At 43.2% G+C, this 19,694-nt stretch overlaps 1 long non-coding RNA gene across 1 annotated transcript in view; it reads left to right on the top strand.

Moving 5' to 3' along the window:
* The window catches only part of LOC142767102 (uncharacterized), a 212,542-nt gene that overhangs the window by 114,733 nt on the left and 78,115 nt on the right, over positions 1-19,694 (top strand). The window contains exon 2 of the long non-coding RNA XR_012884752.1: positions 17,446-17,567. This is a non-coding gene — a long non-coding RNA (uncharacterized LOC142767102). The remainder of the gene's footprint in view (positions 1-17,445; positions 17,568-19,694) is intronic.

The raw sequence follows: 19,694 nt of genomic DNA on the forward strand, positions 1-19,694 counted from the left end.
TTTTATTAATAGCGCAGGAACAGAAAAAGGCATGAACAAAACAGTCGAAAAACAACAAAGAAAAGACGGAGCAAAAAAAAGAAGGAAAAACGCAGGAAGAGAAAAAAAGACAGAAAAGAGTGCAGCGCTCTTTCTGCCCTCTTTGTCTCTTCCTGCAGTTATCGCTCCGGTACTAGAACACAACCACGATGAACCAACACGCCTAAAAAGACCTTGTTTCTTTTTGCCGAGTTTCGTTTCTACCAGGGTGACAATCGATTCGTTCAAGGTCACGACCGCATAACATTACCATAGCGCTCAGGAGTTTTGGAGGTGCACAGGTGAGTCTCTCGCTCACAAAAATTGATTGCATGGTAAAAAATAAAGATAACAAATGGTCTAGACCGGCAGATAAGAGGAAGTAAAATAATAGCAGCTTTGTGCGATCAACATAGCCCTATGTACACTATTGCAATATGTTCCACAATACTGTCGTTACCAGCGTTGTTTCTGGTGTTTGTCGGTGATTCCATTTTCAAAATGGTCTCAGATTTGGGTGCACGTTAAAGAACCCCAGGTGGTCAAAATTTCCGGAGCCCTCCACTACGGCGTCTCTCATAATCAAATAGTGGTTTTGAGACGTTAAACTCCACAAATCAATCAATCAATCAGGAAGAAGGCTAGCTCATGTTGGAACAAAATTTTAAGACATCAAGTAACAGGCCAATAAAATAAAATTGGGTATATTTAAGAAATTTTCAAACCATTGTTTTTAGGCATACGTGTTAGGAAATTATCGTGGTTTACTGGCAGCCGTGGCATTGCACGAGCTACAATTTAAGCAGAGCTCCCTGTTCTCTCCGTTATCCTGACCGCCTATTTTTTGCCCATCCCGGCTGCTTCTTCGGTGGTTATCTTCGTGGTGCTTAATCGTCGCATTGTCCTTGGAAGGTGCTGGATCACCCAAACGTGGTTAAACTACGACTCCGCGGTTGCATTGTGGCCTGCTGCTAGCATTGGATGATTTCGCCGCTGGAGGTCACTGCCCTAAGAGCAAGCCCTATAAATTTGCCAGCACCAGCACCTGCTCTTCACTGGCAGCAGTGGCATTGCATTAGCTACAACTTAAGCAGAGTTCTCTGTTCTCTCAGTTATCCTGACCGCCCATTCTTCGCCCATGCCGGCTGCTTCATCGATGGTTATCTTCGTGGTGCTTAATCGTCGCATTGCCTTTGAAAGGTGCTGGATCACCCATACAAGGTGAAGCTACGACTGCGCGGTCGCATTGTGGCCTGCTGCTAGCATTGAATGATTTCACCGCTGGAGGTCACTGCCCTGAGAGCAAGCCCTATATATTTGCCAGCACCAGCACCTCCTCTTCACTGGCAGCAGTGGCCTTGCAGAAGCTACAACTTAAGCAGAGTTCGCTGTTCTTGCAGGTATTCTTTTAGGCTCTTTTCTGTAATAGTTTCTATTTTTTTCATTGCCGCTGCTGTCTAAAATTGCGTTTTGAACCGCATTATATTTTCCTGTGTCAGCAATTGTTTTTTTTTATCAAGAGTATATACCATGCCAACAAATGCTGAAATCTCAGAAAAGATTGAAGTACTTGAGGCTAAAATAACAGCTTGGCTAAAGACACATCTGAAAAGTTCTTCGGCATGTTCTCACTCAAGTCGCAAGAATCAGGCATATATGTTGCTGAACTAAAATGAGAAGTTGTATTTCTATAATTGAATGCAGAGCACTTGAACGAACTTGTTGAGGACCTACCTCACATAATGTCACATTTGTAAATGAAAATAAACAACTAAAAGCCAAAATGACAACCTCAGCTGCAAGGTTGAGGAACTGGAACAATACTCACGCATGAGCAATGTGGAAGTCAAGTGTGTTCCCTGCTTCCAGGGGGAAGACTGCAGTGTAATTGCGAAAATGATAGTGGAAAAGGCTGGCTGTCTGATACTGCCTGGTGATCTCGACATTGCGCATCACGTGCCCACACATTCTAATGATAAAATAAACAATATTGCAAGCTTCTGCTCTCGGACAAAAAATCTCACTGCATCAGTAAAGCACATAAGGCGAAGGTCTGTGTTTGTGATCTTGATATTACTGGTAGCTCTAATGCCCCTGTCTTTATCAATGATCACTTGACTCCAAGCAACAAGATCCTCTTTTCCAAACCCTTAACACTAAAGAAGAGAAAAAACTGGATTTTTCTCGGGACAGACAACTGTCTAATAAAGCTAGAAAGACTACTAATAGTAGAGTCCTACGCATACGCGATGACTTTCAATTGACCAAAATAGACTAAGCCTTGCACAATATTGTGTTTGCATCGTTTTTCCTCGCATCAACATGTGTGTTCCTATAGAATCAGATCATGTCAATTCATTCATAAGTGGATATAATTCTATGATCCATTTCAATGCTAGAAGCCTGCTTAAATACTTCGATGAAATCCATGATCTCCTTTCTTCCTATCGTAACTCTTTTTCACTTATTGCCTTAACAGAAACATTGTTATCATTTGGTGACAAAAGTCTATTGCTTTCCAGCATATTACTCGGAATACTACAATAGAAAAACTAGCAGTCATGTTTGTGCGGCCATTTGTATACCTCCTGGTCTTTTTTAAAGGAGAACACATAATTTGCACTTGCCTGTAACTCATTGCGAATCAGTTTGGATTAAAATCGCTGATTGCTCTCCATCTTGCGATCAGAGGAATTTCATATTTGCGGCATTTACCGATCTCCTTTATCCTAATGCGAAGATTTTTTTTCTAATCTTGAAAATGTCCTGCATATCATTTCTCTTAAGAATAAAGCTGCCATTTTAATTGGAGACTTCAACAATAACTTACTCAATTACATTTCACCTGCTGTTGTTAGCTACACTAGTCTGCTGCAAAGCTATGGATTTGAGTCCGGCAAGTTCGCAGTGGGGATGGAACCCTGATAGCTAATGCTTTCTCCAACTGGCTAATACCTCCGTAGTTGAAAACTCTCGACATCGATATTACTAATTATTATTTCTTGCTCCTACGTTTCAGCCGACAACTATGTCCTTGTACTCTTCCTCATTCAAAATAAGTTCTGGATGAAGAGAGTTTTACAACTGCATTTGATGAGTTAGACTGAACCGAGGTTAAATCTTGTAATGATTCCCAAAAAGCGCTTTCTAATTTTTTTCACTAATAATAGAACATATTCGAAAATTCGCTTGCTAAATGAAATGTAAAAAGTATTAGCGTTTTCCCATATTCCCTGGATGTCTCAAAGGCTATTAGGAGCTTCGCGTAAATGCGACAACCTCTACAAAAATGAAAATTCAGCCGTTTCATACTAAGTCAATTGCCCACTACAAAAACTACGTAACGCTGTAAACCAATAATTAAAAGCTGCTAAACGTTCTTTTCTAGAAGAAAATATTGTAGGCAGGTACATTGCTAAATGAAAATGGGCATTGCAAAGTGCTTTTTAAACGGAAATTTTGACACCAAATATCCAGCCTTGTAATCGACAAAATTCAATTTAACTAGCCTATCGACATAGCTCCTACTGTTCCTACTTCTTTAGCGCTGACACACCCTTTACCACACAAATCACATGACTAAGAAGCCTCCCTCACTTGTTTATTTCTCTTTCCCACCTGTTCTGAACAAATGCAAAATGTCATAAAACACCTTTATTCCACTGGTGCAGGAATCGATGAAGTCCTGCCTGCTCATATCAAACTGAATTCGCGCCTGATTTCTGATATTCTGTGTTTCATTGCGAGTTTGATATTCAAGACCGGCGTAATTCCTAAAGAGCTTAAACGCGGTAGAATTATCCCAGTTCATAAAAAAACGCAATAACACATTGATTACATTTAGCGACCCTTTTGCATACTGCCCCTTTTCGGTAAAATTATTGAGAAATTGATCAGAGTAGGCTATCTAGTTACCTTGAAAAATTCAGAATTCTGTCCCCTTGTGAGTTCGGGTTTCGCAATAATTTTTCTCCTGATCTGGTACTCATTTATCTAACCGATCAATTAAAAAAATCATTGTCGAAGGTTCATTGGCAAATTCAGTGTTCATTGATTTAACAAAAGCATTCTTCAGTTTAAAACACATTATTCTCTTTACTAAACTTGAAGTGATTGGTGTATGTGGTCCTGATTTAGCGTTACTCAAAAGCTACTTACATAAACGCGTTCAACTTGTGTCAATTACTGATGTATATTCTAAAGAATTATCTACTAAGACTGGTGCCCCTTAAGGATCCATTTTAGGACCACCTCTGGTTTTAATTTGTAATATTGATTTTTCTAATTGTCCGTCCTTCACAAATTCCAATTTGTATACTGATGACACTACCATTTCTACTTCTGACAAAAGAATCTCACTTTTCGTCGACAAGCAAAGCACTGATGTTTCAAGTTGTTGCAGTACTAACTTGTTAACTATAAACGTAATGAAGTCTGAATTGGCAGTATTTTCGTCGCATCAAAAATATTCAGCATCCTTTTCTTTTTTGACTTTTGCCTCGCACCCTGTTTTTCTCTGTTCCTGCTCTCCTTTTCTCGAAATTTCTCTCGGCTTTATTTCAAATGCATTCATTATATTGCTCCATGCATGCGAATTGAGATTTTAGGAGGCGACGCGCTTGTGTGCCTGACGAAGAAGACGAAGAGTGGTCTCCGCTCGGTGTCTGGTCCACCGGTCACGCCGCCGCTGCGGCTGGTTTAAATATATTTCATCCACAGCCTCGTCGATACGGCGTCTCTCTTCCGTAACATATTTGCTTGAGGTGAAACGTTCCCCGTCCTCACCACGAAGCTTCGCAGTGGCCGCATCGTCCAGCCTCCGGCCATGGCTTCTAATGATAATCCCCCATCACCGCCATCACCTGGAGCGTCAGCTACTGCGTACCTTGCGGTGTCCCATCCCCGTGATCCCGGTACGTTCTCCACCCCGCCTGGCCTTGACGACGACTACTGGCTCCGCATGTTCGAGCGCGTTTCCCTGTCTCACCGATGGGACCCAACCATGATGCTCTCCAACGTAATCTTTTAGTTTGATCGCACTACGCGTGTATGGTTCGACGCTCATGAGGCCAAGCTCACCAGCTGGGACATCTTCAAGGACCGATTACGTGACATCTTTGGGGACCTATCCTGTTGACAAACGGCCGCTCGACAAGAACTCGCCACCCGAGTACAGTCATCAACCGAGTCGTATGTCTCGTACATACAGCACATGCTCACGTTGTGTCGCAAAGTGGACGAGCAAATGACCGAGAGCGACGACGTGGCCCACATACTCAAGGGCATCGCGGACGACGCTTTCAACTTGCTCGTGTACAACAACGTCACGACCGTCGATATCATAATTAAGTAATGCCGCCGCTTCGAAATGGCCAAAGACTACCGAGTTCGGCCTCAATTTTCACGGCTCTCTAACACGGCTGTCGCGTCAACCTGTACCGATCTCGGTGCCGCACCACACTTGCACGAGAATGTCACACGCATGAATCGGCGCAAGCTTGAGGCGGCCCGTCCGGCACCGTTTCATACACTTCCACTCGACCAGGGCACCGTGAAAACACCTCCGGCTCAGTTATTCAGGCAGTCGTGCGGCAAGAAATTGCTAACCTTGGTTTTCCTGTCCCTGCTCCGTCTCCCAACCGGACTACAGTCCGATTCTCATAAATGCACCCCGCCACGACCTATACACACTTCCCAGATCCCGCAGTCCGACGGAGTGAACAGCAGACGACAAGCCAATCTGCTTCCGCTGTCACCGAGTTAGCCATGTCTCCCGCTACTGCCGCAGCATTTGGACACCCCCACCCCCCCCACCCCCCCTTCGTTGGAGCAAATTTTCTTTTCCTCGGCTATACGCGGACTCCCGTCGGTATTCGCCCAGCCGTGAGTATCTTTTGAAAAAAATTTATGCAGCGCGACGCGAAAAAACGAACACAGGAAAGAATAGACTGAGAAGACAGAGCGTACATAAATACCAACAAGCCCACATCTCCACTCTTGTGGTGAGTATCCTGCTTCCGACGCGCCTAACAGCCGCTCTGCTGCGCGTTCACCATCACCGCAACGCCGCCGTTCTCCGTCTCCCCATGCACCCTGAATATAACGTGGAAAGACAAGTAGACCAAGCCAAGCAACTAGGCAAGCGTTACGCGAAAGCCACGTACGTGGCGTATGTAGACGCAGCGGAATATCCTGCGCATCGGGCCATGGCTCTCGCAGTCGCCACCGGGCCGCAGTACATAATTACCGCAACTGGCACCATTCGCGAAAACGAACCAGAAGAAGGCGAAGAAGCAGCCATCGCTCTCGCCTACGCGTCAATCCAAGCATCCTGCTTCATCAGCGACTCCAAAACTGCCATCCGCCACTTTACCAAAAGTTTGATCTCGCAACCGGCGTTCCAAATTCTCACAAGTACAACTCTGTTACGTCGTCGCCGCGTTGAGATCATCTGGACTCCGGGCCACTTGGGGCTTGCGGGGAACGAACACGCTCATGACGCCGCCCGAGCTCTCGTCCACCGGGCGCGTCATCCAACAGAGCACCACCCCTCGCGACCTGACGCGGCTGAGCGAGAGATGATGGTCTCCTCGTTTCGCGACAATGCGAGGGACAGAATGGTTACCTTTGGAGAAATCCTAATGTATTACCGCAAGGCTAGACTTAAATCCCCACCACCAGACAAGTGCCTTAGTAAGCAGCAGTCCACTACCTGGCGTCTATTGCAGACATGCACTTTCCCCTGTCCGTCACTGTACAGCCGTATTTACCCCGCTATTCACACATCACAATGCAAAACGTGCGGTGCACCTAACGCTGAGCTCGACCTGATTATATGGGCCTGCCCGAAGCTACTCACTCAGTTAAACACAGCACAAACCCTACATTCACAATCACCACGGCCGAGCAGTGGGAGGCTTTGCTGCTCAACACGTGCCCGGAGGACCAGCTCTAGGCTGGCCGAAGACGCCGCCAGGATTCAAGGCCTGGCCGCAGCCTGAGGAAGGGGGTCACAGAGGGGCCCGTCTTCCGGCCCCCAGCCACCTTTGACCCCAGCAGGGACACTTGAATAAAGTTTCTTCTCTCTCTCTCTCTCCGTCTCCCCAACCCCGCCACTATCCATCGCCGATCAATATTTCTCATATAAAAAACCACATAGCATACGTCATCCGTGCTCTAATCAAAATATGTCCATACTTCACACGTACCACAATACTGTCACTCTACTCTTCATTCGTTCATTCTCAAATTAATTATGTCATAATGTGCTGGGGTAGTATCTATAACACTCGTTCGGCTTCCCTTCAAGTACTACAGAGCCAATCTATAAGAGTCATTACTAAAAGTTCACGTTTTTTTGGCTGTAAATGCCTACTTCACGATAACAACGTCTTGACCATACCAGAGCTCCTCAATTACAACCTAGGTATCACATTATCTAAATACATAACCAAGGCACTACCTTCAATTTGCTTCTCATCTTCCTACCTTGTTGCTCATTGTAATAGTAGATTCGCACGTAACAATGACGTCCTTTTTCCTGACGTACGTACTAATTATTACAAAATAACTGCTGAATTTTCATCTACACTATAATGAAACACACCACCACCTTTTAATCAAAATGCAAGAAACTTGCATTACTATAAGAAAAAACTAAAATCACACTTTATGCATGCTTAGTTTTACTCTCCTTTACCATGGCTTCCCTTTCTTTGAATGTCCACATTTCATGTATTAAAACTTTTTGTATTCTTTTACAGTTAGACTATCCACATTATTGATAAATTCAGTTAGTTTTGCTTTATGTATTTTGATTTCCTTTAGTAGGTATATATAAGTATATATAGTAACTTGTATGTATAAGTGTATTTTAATGTCCAGCTGCAATCATGCTTTGTTTATCATTTTGATTATTGCTTACGTTGCCTCTAACACTGTTTCACCACAATTTGTCTTCACAAGAAGGTCCCGATACAGTCTTTGACTTTGGGACTCTGGGACCTCCTTTTGTAAACTAAACACATGTCACAATCTTGAATTTTTATCAATAAAATGTCTGAAGTATGAATCTGAATTATATAAATATAACAAGAAATTTGCGATTGCATTGTAGTATCATATTATACAATCGGCAAACATTGTATGAAATACATTTTTGCAGCAGTATCGTGTATTTGTGTCTCCAATGCTTTTTGCCTAGGTGTCTCGTATCGTTTCGCGATAAACTTTCAAAGTATCTTTGCCCGGCTCTGTGTACAGCCACATAACACCCACATGCATGCACGCACGCGCATGCACGAAATCGCAAATGGCATGTTTCGGGAAATGTGTCCAGTGTTATTGAAAAACTACAGAAAGGAGTTATCTGCGTGCTGCTTGTGGCATTCCCTTTAGCTTGGTGGAAAGCATCTTCAGATACGAATGAACAATATTTAAAGTTGTAGTTTGCAAAATTAAGAAAACCTTATTTTTAACCAGTACAAACTAGTGGTCAATTCAAATGTGTGAACTTACGTCCCTTTTGCTAATAGCCACTTTCAAATTTCTGAACGGCGGTCGCTGGTAATCACTGTAGAACTGTAAAATTTAGATAGTTTAGCAGGTGAAACCCATACCGGTGCACCAAATGGGGCATCTACAATTTCCTTCCAAAAAGTCATCAATGACGACACTGTTTCCCCTGCCGTTATCAACCACACTTCGTTTCGCAGCAGCGCTTTACTGCTGCATAGTCCTTTATTGACGCTCTCTTGTCCCCGTACCCCATCGCCCCCTGTTCACTTTGCGACATTCAATAGCGGAGCTTTTGTACTGGCCGTTTGGTACAGTCCGTTGTAATGCGGTGCATCACGCTTTGGGACTGTTTGACTAATTCTCACTGTGGTTGTCTAGTGGCTAAAGTACTCGGCTGCTGAGCCGCAGGTCGCGGGATGAAATCCCGGCTACAGCGGCTGCATTTCCGATAGAGGTGGAAATGTTCTAGGCTAGTGTGCTCAGGCTTTGGTGCACGTTAAAGAGCCCCAGTGGTCGAAATTTCCGCAACCCTCCACTACGGCGTCTCTCATAATCATATGGTGGTTTTGGAACATTAAATTCCACAATTCAGCTATTTGAATTATGAAATAGACGCAAAACAGTCAATACACTTGCGTAAAATTACGCGTATCTGGTCCTTTTGCATGGAGGACCGCTGGCAATTTACGTCAACGGTGCTGGCCTCTGCATTATCACAATCTGTGGTTGTGGTAGTCGAAGCAACATTAGAAAATGCTTCGTCATCAATGGCTTCGAAGTGTGCGATTACTGTTCGCTTTGCCAAGTGTTCGTACTCGCCGCTGAAATTTGTGACCAAAGACTGAGTCCTTCGACGTTTCAGTTGGACGATGTCGCTCGAGACACACATCTGCCACACCAAGAGCACCAATACGTTATTTTTGGTGATAACACTACAGTTGTCGCCATCGCTCCCCACCATTAGCAACATAATTGGTCACGGCAAGAGTGCGATCGTATCGTCAATATTTCCAAGTTTCTTTATCAGTGCAGAATTATGTTTTAGTCTGACGTATGCACACCAAAAAACGTTATGAGCAGGCCTCGGAAGTTAATAATGGCTTCATTTTCGCGGAGTAAGTTAATTTCGAGAATATGTTTGTATGAACATTCGCGCAACACGATGAAGCAATGTACGTTGACTCAACAGTTCGTAGCCGTGTGGTGCATACTATCAGAAGTGTCAGCACATCACCACTTGCTGTACGAAGGCTGCATCCATTTTCCAAAGGTGTTGTTAGTTTTCATCGTTTAGCAAGGAGGTCAGCTCTTATCACATATTAATCGGTGCCTGTACCTACCATAGAGCTCATCGGGTCGTTGTCGACAAGAACGGAGATGCGAGCAGGTAGACGTTCACACTCAGTGGCATACGTCGGCGAAAAGGAGTTGAACGTCAGCAGGCAGTTCAGAGTGGCGTGTATTAACATTCGATCAGCAGTGGTCTCACTCCCAGAGGTCGCTGTTTTTAGTTCCGTCGGCTTGGGCTCAAGGACATATGCGTTCACCCGCAACGTCTGCAAAAGTCGAGTCTAGCTTGCCGAGTACTCGGCGATGGCACAAGGCAGCTCAACATCTCGTAGTGGACAGGCATCTGGACGAAACCTAAGAAGACCCATGTCCCAGTGTGCGCACTCACAGTCGAGGGATCTGTTTCAGCACAATGGTAACAGAGAGGCGTGTTGTCGGCAGCACGCCACACGCTCGATTTCCGTAAAAGTAGTTGGTTCATGTACTGAGGTGAACCTGAGTAAAACAGCGTCGTCTTATGAGTAGACTGAAGGTGTGGATAGCCGACAGTTGGTGCGCAGCGCTTTCGCCTAGGTTAAATGAAGAGCCTCGGCTGGACGTAGAGATTTGGGTTGTACCAGATGCCATACTTCTTCGTGGACGACTACTGTTATAGTAGTCAAATGGGTATGAGGAGACACTGCTTGCAGCATTTGCAGCTTTTCTCGAACAATATTGTACATGACCTTCGTAAGGCTCCTAATGGTGGTGACGTAAGATGTTGCCAGGGGTGATGACAAAGATGAAAGAGTGCAAGGGTGCTCATACCGAAAACATCGCTGCCTGAACATTCGCTCTATTTTCATGGCTTCATGAAAGAATTACGCTACAGCGCTGGGATGAATGCGCACTAGTTATGGAAACAACTGCTATCTTCTTCCCAGTAGCAGTACGCGCACCTTCTTCTCTTTCGTCATATAGGGGTCTGCTCGCCACAACAGCTGCGACATGTCCTCAAGAAACATGGCAACGCTCTCGTTCAGACACTGAATCCGGTAAAACAGGAGAAGTCCAGCCTGTTTTTTTCTGTGAGAACTGCCGACGGTAATCTGCAGTTGGGTGCAGAACTCTGGCCCAGTTTCCATAGTGGCTTCATCGTTTTCAAACCAAGTGCGCACAGCGTCCTCGAGGAAAAAGTAGACATACCCTAGCTTCCGGAGCTCGTTTCACTCGTTGACGCTGCACAATGTTTGTAGTCAAGCCAGTTGTCGACATCCTCATAAAGGGGGCAGTGAAAGAGCCTCAGAATTCACAGGGCGTTGAAAATGCATGGAGAAGGCATAGTCGATGTCTTTTAGTCTGTGTTTCCGCCCTTGTCATATTTCTGCCTAGTTGTCGAAGGGGAACAAATTCAGGTTGTAGGCACAGCTGCGGCCGCCAACGCTGTACCTCTCCTGGTTTTCGCAAGACGTCACTACCGTTTGGTTCTACTTGATCGTTGCAGTGCATGCTGTTATAACCACCACTTCCAATAGAGAATGTCACGTGATTACAAATATTTCACAACATCTGTTCACAGAAGCCGTGAGCGGCGAGCCAAACTGATTACCAGAAAACACGAGCTCATCGCTGCATATATATATACATATATATATATATATATATATGTATATATATATATATATATATATATATATATATATATATATATATATATATATATATATATATATATATATATATATATATATATATATATATTGTGAAGGAGAGAAAATAGACAACGCCGGTATGCCAGGCTGGCTGTTCTTATTCTGCATTCCTACTAGGTGAGCTTGTGCCAGTCGCCATGCGCTGCTCTTGCTTCCTTACAGGCGGCCACGATGTCGGGTGGTTCCGGTCACGGGGCGATTCCATTAGAGAAAGTTGCAGCGATTCCTCTGCTGATGGTTGGCCTTGGCTGTAGTGAGTTCAATGGATTCTGGAGTCCGCAAGTAGTTTCCAGTAAAATTGGTTACACGCGCGTTTGTCTGTGTCCGTGTTGCCAAGCGCCGTGAAAACCTCAATTGTCTCAAGACTGTGGCCTCGACTGTTGCTTGCCGGAAGCTTTCGGCCATGCAGCGATTTTATCTAACGTGCTACGACTCGTGCTTGTGGTGGTCGGCTTTGACTGTGCCGTGGAGGTGCTAGAGAAAGTGGAGTGCTCAGAGGAGGGTTCCAGAAACGCATCCGAGATGTCAGTATCTGTACGGTTTCTGGATGCTCCCTTTAAACTTCTGTCAGTTTTCAGTCATGTCTAAGCACATCTGCCACCAGGAAGGAAGTTGAAAAGAGAATACTCGTCCTACACAATACCACTAATTACAATTTGAAACACACAAACAGTGCCAAAGGACTAGGCTAATCTACTAGGCGAACTTTTTTTGTAATGCAAAAATTGGCGAACTGCGCAAACACACTCATTATACGCAAAAAATCCGCTGAAAAGCGGAGACTACCGACGGAAAAACTCGCATATGTATGCTACAATCAGGCAATTACCCCACAATAAATAAACAGGGTAGTTTCTGCCCGCAAAAACAACATCAGGCAGGAACCGCGTACACTACGCATTGCTAGCGTACCTATCCCGACCATCAGTGGAAGTACTACTTCAATTTTTTTACAAATTATGGGACTCTGGCACAATGCATAAGGATTGGCAAAATGCAATGTTTATATCTCTCATTATACTTGGCAAACCTCTAACTTCCTCAAATATCTACACGACTATTGCGTTAACAAGTTGCCTAAAGTGTATGTGAGGGTATCATAAACATAAGACTTATTTTCATCTAATAATCTAGCCACCTTATTGAATCGCACAAGTGTGGAAAAAGAAAGGGCTGTTCCATCACCAACCACCTCGTCAGACTGTAACACAAAATACGAGATCAGACAGTGTTGTTTGTGTATTTGCCAGACTGCAACATAAAATACACAGCAACACTGTCTCGCGGTTTCCTTTGACTCAGAGGTGTCATATGATGGCGCTTGGTGATATGGGATTCTGAGAGTTTTTGCTGAGTCGGCCCTTCGCAGAAGAATCTTAAACAGCTGCCACAGTTTTCTTTCAAATTGAACATTTCAAGTAAGTATGAGGACCACTTTCTCACAAATAATAATTTAGGAAAATGATGTACCACAAGGTGTTATCCTCAGATGCACTTTCTTCATGGTCAAAATGATCTACATCAATAAGGTCATACGAACGGCTATCATACACTCCGTCTATGCTGATGATCGCTGTCGTGCATTCAGCCTATCATTATGTGAGAGGCAGATTCAAGGGAAATTAAATAGCCTTACAAAACGGGCTGACCATAAAACTTTTCACTTTTCGTCTGCCCCTCCCCCTCAAAAAAAAAAACTACTGCAGTTGTATTAGCACAACAAGAGTAATTTTTCTATACCCAGTTCTCACAAGAAAGAAGATTGAAATGCCTGTCAAAATATAACTTTCCAGGTGCCCATTTGACCGAAAACCTAACTTTCTCTTGCACATAAAAACACCTAGATCAAAGGCATACAGAGCACTTATTCTCATGAAAGTTTTATCCCACAAGAATCACGGCTCACATCGACTATGGCTGCTACTTATTTCTCGTTCTGTCGGGCATAGTATTTTGGATTAGCCCCGCCGCGATGATCTAGTGGCTAAGGTACTCGGCTGCTGACCCGAAGGTCACGGGTTCAAGTACAGGCTGCGGCGGCTGCATTTCCGATGGAGGCGGAAATGTTGTAGGCCCGTGTGCTCAGATTTGGGTGCACGTTAAAGAACCCTGGATGGTCGAAATTTCCGAAGCCCTCCACTACGGCGTCTCTCATAATCATATGGTGGTTTTGGGACGTTAAACCCCACAATTCAATCATTAGTATTTTGGATTATTGTTGCGTTGAGTATGGTTCGTCACGAGATTCATATATCCATCGTTTTGACCCTGTACGCAACCTTGGTTGGCGTTTGTCAAGTGTCACCTACAGAACATCTTTGTACAGAGCTTCTGCGTGAAATGCAACGAACCTCCTCTATATCATCGAAGAACATTGCTAACGCTGTAATACGTTTCAAGAATGTGGTCAGCAACTGAACACGTCTTCTACGACATCACTACAAAGTGTAACCCACGCTTACACTACCTGAACAAACCGACCCTGTCAAACAACTACTCCTACGCTTCGAGGATCGGTGCCGAATGTATGCCATCTGTGAAGAAACCTTTCATGTCACCAGTAAACCCCCTAAACTGCCACCATGGTTTCACCTGTCACACCTTTGCGATTTGTCATTAGGTCGTTTCAACAAAAAATACACTCCCCCAGAACACCTAATGCGACTGATTCATGCACTTCAGCATGAATATAGGCATCACAAAGAATTTCATACAAAAGGTTCGCAAACGTAAAATCATGCGGGTATTGAGATCGTGACAGCGGTAGATGCAATTACTAGCTATTTTTTCATTTATTCAGCTGAAGTTTATGCCTTGCATCAAGGAGCTCAGAAAATTTTTTAAAAGATACAAGAAAGCAATTATATATACTAACTGATTGATTTCACCTAAATTACTGCAGGTAAAATCCGAATGTAAGTCATTATTTGGTGACGTTTCACCAACTAACAGCTTTGCATAACCATGAAGTTTGATCCCGTTCGGCTTGGTTCCAAGCCGTGTTGGAATACCGGGAATTCAAAACCAGATAAATATGCTTCAATGGCAGCTCATCAAAAATTAGCTAAACTTCCACATAAAGACAGCCTGCCTACAATTAGTCTAGCAATGTTAGCAAAATGGCAGCAACCGGGGCACTTGTTCTCGAGTTACAAGCTTCATCAATGGAAGGCTATACTTGGCGAATGAAAGACCTACCGTCATCAAGAACGGTTTGTCGAAGTTATAATATGCCGGCTTCGCCATGGGCACACACAGTCAACATACTACTTTTTACTCGAAACAAAAGAAGAACAGATATGCGGAAAATGTCAAGAATCGCTATAAGTTATACACAACTTAATCAAATGCCTCGCTATGGGAACAGATAAAGATATTTCAGCACACTATAATAACAACATATACATTTACGCCCATCTATACTCCTAGCAAATCATTCTCTAGTGATCGTGCGTGACGTCATAAACTTGCTGAGAAACTGCGGCTGTCTAAGTTAAGGTAAAGACTTCACCATCTGAACGTCCATTTGGAACACCTTGTGTCTGGCGCAGCATTGCCTCAGTTGCTTTTGTACCTCTGAAAACCGAATTACCAACAGACTAGCAATACATTTTCAGGGTTTTTGTTTTTTTTAACGCTACCATACCCAATGCAACGGCAAGAGAGGTAATAGCACGTGGAAGCCTCACTGCCTCAGAGTCGAGTCTCAGCACAAGTAAGCTCTTTAAATTTCTAATTATAGAGGGTTGTTTGTCAGAGATACAATTCTGTCGCACCTTCCAATATTCTTCATCTTCAATTATTCTCCAAGTGATTAGTGGTCGAAAGGAAAACGAAATGTTTTCATTTTTTAGTTTTTTGAAAGAAAATCTTATGCCTCCGTTGTGCGCAAGACAGTCACAGCGCAAGCTGTTAAAACCACCTTCATACAGCCTGCCGAAAACTTGGATAGGAGGCCTGCAGCGAGTAGACTTGTGAAGTACCAACAGTACAATAAATAATTACAAATCACGAAGCAGCTAATGATTGACAAACACTTTCTAATGTGAGATGCGCAGCTAAGTAGCTGCCCAGTGCGTAGTTTTAATGGTGAATATGACGATTTAAAGAGAGTCAATGGTTGAACAGAACGACTTAACCATGCACTTGTAGTGCTTTTCACGTGGTGTGATTCATGCTGCAGTTTTAGTTGCCTGTGACTAAAGGTCACATCATTTAAAGTAATTCCGCAGCATTCATAGCACTTCTAAAGCGTCTTTTGTCTGGACAAACTACTGGAGCACCAGCAAGTCTGTGTACTGGGAGTGCAGGTGTACGGCCTGGCTAGCAATCTTCGTCGAATGATGGCTTCTTTTGAATGTAAATTGTGTACTCGCGGAGGTTACCGACTACTACGACATCACAAAGTAAGTTAGTTATAAGAATATATCTTGAAGTTTAGAAAGCGTTTGATACCGCTTCTCTCTATATATTACCGCGAGAACTAAAAGTCACAGTATCGTTATTTTCTTCAAATTTTTTCCAGCTATTTATCCTCACAGAAACAAAGGGTACTAATGGACAACTGTTATTCAACATTCTGCACAGTCACTAGTGGAGTCCCACAAGGATCAGCGTCGGTACCACTGTTATTTGCAATATACCGTAATAACCTCTCTGATGTTCCATAGAACCCTAACGCGATAACGTTCGCGGACGACAGAGCTTTGTTATTTACAGTTGACACACTCTCAGCAATGCTAATAGAAGCGATGGAAGATTTAGTAAGCATTTCTTCGTTGTTTTCCTAAAACAAACTATCTCTAAATAGCAATAAAACTAAATATGTTCTTTTTCGCCAAAGGAGAAATAATTTTGACACCAGTCACATAAGTATTGCTTATACAATAGCCCTATACAGGAAGTTGACGTATTCAAATATCTTCGTCATTTTCGACCAACATATGCACCGGTAAGCGCATATACAGAACGTGTGCAGAAAGGCAACTTGTGGATGTTATCATCTCAGTAAACCAAAGCCGTTTTATCCCCGGGAAACACTCGAATCTATATTATGAGTTTTGCCATAGCCATAGTAGTGTTTGTTTAGAATGATAGGATGTAACTTATAAGGCATACCTACAACTTTTACACAAAAAACAGAAAAGCGCACTAAAAAGAATAACACCTAACAATAGCAATGATAAATTTTATGACATTTCCAGACACAGCAAGTCTGGTTGGTCACAGCTCTGTGTAATTATAAGATTTCAGTTTCAGTTATTACGGATATGAGCACTGGTTTTGCAAATTTTTGTGACGTGTTTTGTTTTCCGATGCGCAGCAGAACACTTACGCTGAAACGCAATCTGAATTCATCAAAATGTAGTATTGTATACGGTTAAAGATTGATTAAATTAAATGAAACTAAAATCTGAAATATTCTACCTTTCGAGGTTAAAACCGCACGTAATTTTATTAAGCGTAATAGACTCGTTTTTCTTGTAAATAAGGACCTCTAAAATATCTGCTGCAACCATTCTGGTTCACTTTGTGAAAACCATTGTTCATTTGTCTGTTAAGATACGTAATTATAAACTTATTTGTAAAAGACTGCACTGACCTGTATGTACTTGTCAACGCTGTAGTGGATACTAGTTTCCACAAGCTATCGGTTCAGATTTATGTACATAAATCATTGTAAGAGGAAATCAAAATTAAGCACTTTCGCAAAACAGGTCATTGTTAGGAGCTCATAACAGCTTAGTCTGTGAAATACGTATTTTTTAACTGGTACGGCCAGTGACCCAAATTACAATCCAGAAAGAATAGCACACATTTAGAGCGTGGTTTTTCATCGTATACCTACTCTCGATTTAGTTTTTTTTTCGTACAAATGAAACTTTGTGCTTGCTAGAATATTTTACAAGCAGCTGAACTTTTTTCACAGGCACACAAGACCAACTGAACGTTCCTTCAATAACATGAAGATCTTCACAGCGGTTTTCTTCCTGGCGGCACAGATTATGCTTGTTGAAAGTGATGGGTGCATTGCGAGAGCCAACGCAAGAAGTAAGAATAATTAAAACTTACTTGGAATAAAGAGCTTCAGATATAACTTGAATTTTCAGCACCTTGGTTTGTAGTGTTAAAAAGAAAGGAAAAACTCGCAGTGTAGCGGCCTACGCAACTAACAATTGTACATCAAAATAAATTTCGCTGAGAATAATACGCTGTAAGCAAAAAAATTCAGCATAGGTATAAACAGCTTGTCTTCTAGCGCCCACCACAATGAGAGCTTTATAAGCACCATCCGCATAAAGTAAACAATTTTTCCCCCCAACAGGAGGGGGTTTTCTGATTGATTTAGAAGAGTATTCATTGCATCAAGCTGAGTAATCTTTCTGGAATGCGGGGGAATAAATTTTTACGCCCATTGGAAAAAAATAACTTAGGCGTAACTTGAATAAAATCACCCTGGAAGGACACAATGTTGACTCACGTACACAAATATGCACTCCACGTTCAAGTAAAAATGAACCACGCGCACTTACTTCAGCATGCCACCCATGCTTGACAGCCAGAATTCCGTCACCAGGTATATAAAGAAACCATAATTTCACCTCCAATGTAGCTCTGGAGGAACATTTTTTTTACCAATTCTTTCCTCTAAACATTCACGACATAAGTGTAAGTTGCGGTGCCCTCAAGGAAGCAATCTAACACAACTTGCTTATGCTTTGTACCTTTAGTGGAACTTGTTAATCTGCTGGTGCTCTGTCGCATGGCCTGAATTTGTTTGGAATATCGACATTATGTGTGATCGCATGAAACACACCCAATAGTAAACAAGTGCCTAGCGGTCGTTCATGAACACATCAAAGGAGAACATTTAGAAGCACCGGCGAAGAATTGAGGCACCCCTGCTACCACGTTATACTGCTATGGCTTCACTCAGGAGCACGGCACAGCTCTACGATGAATGAAAGCTGGCGATCACGAAATGCCTGCTGCTGTACAGTTTTTGTCGAAGTTATTTTTCACACGCACAGAAATAGATGTCCGCTCTCCACGCAGTTTTAGATACGCAGCGACGGACTTAAACGAACGAGGCAGTTCGCCGACGCGGTTCCAGTTGCTCCCAATTCCATACGCCTTTTATATGCACCTCTGTCTTGTTTGGCGTTCGGCTTCGCAGTTAGTCATTTGAAAGCTGCAGGCGCATGACGCAGGAAAGAATATAAACTGTTATTCACTTCACCAGCCTTTATTTTTTGAGAAACACATTCTTTGTTTTGCTGGTGGCTAGTGTTAGCTCATAGAGTTCGCCATGGCGGCCTATGTGGCAGAGCTCACTCGCTATGCCACCGGCTGAATACCTACGGCGTAGCGAGGCCTTCTCGCCGCTTATACGTTGCAGCCGGTGAAATACCGGGGAAAATGTGTGAAGCAACCACCACCAGTGGTCAGGGCAAGCATGTCACCAGCGCAGCTTTTAAAAAGGCTGCCAGCCGGATTGTCGAGGTTTAGCGAAGCCTACTTCGAATCAATTCTAAGTTTCATACGATGAAACTCCAGGCGCAACCACTGCTGATCGCAAGAGCTTACATTTGTTACCGTTGAATTATTCTTCGCAACTTTTCATAACTCGGCACATTGAAGCGAGGTATTCGCGGCGCAGTGGTTCTGGAATTGATCTGATGTGTAGGTGAACGGTGTGAAATACCTTGAACATTCACACTAAACACCCACCGGTCGTTACAAAACCTCGCTGCACTGTTCATTTTCCTTTCTGTCGACAAGTTCTCACACGATCACCCACACATTGCAATCGAGTTTCACACTGGCGTGCTACACATACGACCACACACACACTCGCACGCACGCACGCACGTCTTGATAAAAAAAAAGGTTTTTAAAATTCTCATAGAGAGTTTCTAGTCGCATGACCAGCAACTCCATGGGTAGTTTACCAAGACCATGTATTCAAATATTATGTCATTAAGCAAGGGGCATTTTACGAGAAAATGTAGCGAGTACACTCCACTACCTTGGAGTAAATATTAGCGGCAGGGGAGTTTTCGTAGTTGTATGCAATAAAAACTCCATCTCGGCTAATTTTTGCTTACTATGTGCTTTGCGACACAAATGGGCGATGAACAGGAGAATGTTCACCGTATTTTATTTGAGTTATTATTA

The sequence above is a fragment of the Rhipicephalus microplus genome, chromosome 7 (assembly GCF_043290135.1).
Source record: "Rhipicephalus microplus isolate Deutch F79 chromosome 7, USDA_Rmic, whole genome shotgun sequence".
NCBI lineage: Eukaryota > Metazoa > Arthropoda > Arachnida > Ixodida > Ixodidae > Rhipicephalus > Rhipicephalus microplus.